Source organism: Mustelus asterias, unplaced genomic scaffold, assembly GCF_964213995.1.
Source record: "Mustelus asterias unplaced genomic scaffold, sMusAst1.hap1.1 HAP1_SCAFFOLD_76, whole genome shotgun sequence".
NCBI lineage: Eukaryota > Metazoa > Chordata > Chondrichthyes > Carcharhiniformes > Triakidae > Mustelus > Mustelus asterias.
In genome coordinates, this window is record NW_027590135.1 from 1309278 (window position 1) to 1311596 (window position 2319).

Consider the following 2319-nt stretch of genomic DNA (forward strand, 5'->3'; position numbering starts at 1 on the left):
CTCCCCGTCGGGGAATTGAACCCCGGTCTCCCGCGTGACAGGCGGGGATACTAACCACTATACTAACGAGGAAGCGATGCTTGATGCATTGTACACTTGCCACTTACACTTGCAGAGCGGCAACTGAGTTCTGACGAGATCAGTTCTTTTCCCCAAGACGGAGTACCATTTAATGCAGCAAACAGCGGCTTTAACCAACAAATAAAGACTTTTGGATTGGCAGGAAAGACAATGAGATGGATGTATGAAAAAGAACAAGAACCAGGTGGAGACAGAAAGGCGCATTTACCGTTCATTTCAAACTGAATGTTCTTTTTAATTTTGGAGGAAAAACGGCGTGTCTTGAAATCTGAACATGCTGGACCATCTCAGCTGGTCTCTCTCCACAGATGATGTCAGACCTGCTGAGATGTCCCAGCATTTTCATTTGTTGTTTCAGATTCCAGCATCGGCAGTATTTTGCTTTTATCTTGTCTGGAACTGCGTTTTTATTTCCAAACCGCTGGAAGTTCCAAAGTGCTTTACAGCTGAGATGCTTTTCTTCAATTATATTGTCTTTTGCATTGCCCGAGGGATAGGTGCAGATTGAGCAAAGACAGACAATATCATTCCCACTCTCACATAATCATGGAAAAATTATTTCTGTGGCTATTATCATCTCATCAGTTGTTTGATTTCGATTCATTTGATAAAAGCTGCCTCAGTTAAAATCTTATTGGTGCATATCTCGTGAGCCACTGGAAAATGAACCAAGTTTACAAACCGTTTCTGAATTCATGAAGTTGAAGGTTAATTATTCTGTATCTCAGATGATAATTTTAAGAAGCTCAATTGAGGCTCTGCTGTCCATGGTTCGGCCACGGATTCGATAATCAAACAGATTTCCAAGCAGTGTCTGCAACATAGAACCACGTAATCCCTGCAGCGCAAAAGCAAGCCACTCGCCAGAGTCTGATGTGATCTGATCAGTTGTTTCATTTGATTTGATTTGATTTGATTTATTTTTGTCACATGCATTAGCCATACAGTGAAAAATATTGATTCTTGCGCGCTCTACAAACAAAACATACCGTTAATAGAGAAGAAAACGAGAGAGTGCAGAATGTAGTGTTCCAGTCATAGATAGGATGTAGAGAAAGGCCAACTTAATGCAAGGTAAGTCCATTCAAAAGGCTGACAGCAGCAGCGAATAAGCTGTTCGTGAGTCGGTTGGTACGTGACATCTGGCGTTGGTATCTTTTTCCCGACGGAAGAGGGTGGAAGAGAGTACGTCCGGGTTGCGTGGGGTCCTTAATTATGCTGGCTGTTTTGCCGAGGCAGCGGGAAGTGTAGTCAGAGTCAATTGATGAGAGGCTGGTTTGCGTGATGGATTGGGCAACATTCACAACCTTTTGTTGTTCCTTGCGGTGGAGCACAGATCACGATCCACACCAAACTGTGATAGAACAAGAAAGAAAGCTTATTTCGTGAATCTGTAAACGTTGCTAAGAGTCATAGCTGACATGCCAAATTTCCTCTGGGAATGAAATTCCTTTGTTTTGGGAATGGAAAGTAGCTTGCCTGACTCGGAATGGAACACAGGCCACGGTGGTGAAAGCGCCGAATCCTAACCACCAAACCACCGGAAAGTGTTTGCGGCCTCAACGACATCACCAGTTTGCTGTATTGCCTTCCAACAGGGGAACTCTTCCGCAGTCAAGGCCATTCAGCCTTCGATCTTCAGGTCTCTTCAAGACAAACGACAACGCAGAAACGCCGTACAGAAACAGACAGGCAAGTTCCACATGCATGAGGAAGTGCTCAACCGGGATCTTGGGTTCAAGTTACCCGACACATAACTTCCACCATACTCTCTGAGTTTGCAAAATCATTCTAACTGTCCTGACTTGACAGAAGACACACTTCTTTAATCTGTGATTATCCCTCTCTCCACCCTTGCTGTCTGTATCTTTAACGGCTAGATTACCTGAAAAGACTCGCATTCGAACCATTGTTTTCATTTCAATCTGTAATTCTCGTACTATTGTATTTGCGTCTATTTGTCAACCTCCTTCAACTCATCTGAAGAAGGAGCAGCGCTCCGAAAGCTGGTGATTCCATCTTTAACCTGGTGTTGTGAGACTTCTCACTGTGCCCACCTCAGTCCAACGCCGGCACTTCCACATCAACACTAGTGCGAGCAGATCATCTTTTGAGGACATAGAAAATTGATCAGAATTGTTGGTTGATGTGTTCCATTTTCCATCCTCACTGCTCAGAGCCCTCACCACGCAATCCAGGTGTCACATTAATTTCTATATTTCTTATCTGAAGGCGTTA

General features: G+C 43.9%; 1 non-coding gene across 1 annotated transcript; it reads right to left on the reverse strand.

Moving 5' to 3' along the window:
• trnad-guc (transfer RNA aspartic acid (anticodon GUC)) lies at positions 1–72 on the reverse strand. Its single transcript has one exon. It is a non-coding gene; the product is annotated as a tRNA-Asp (tRNA).
• Between the last annotated feature and the right edge of the window lie 2247 nt (positions 73–2319).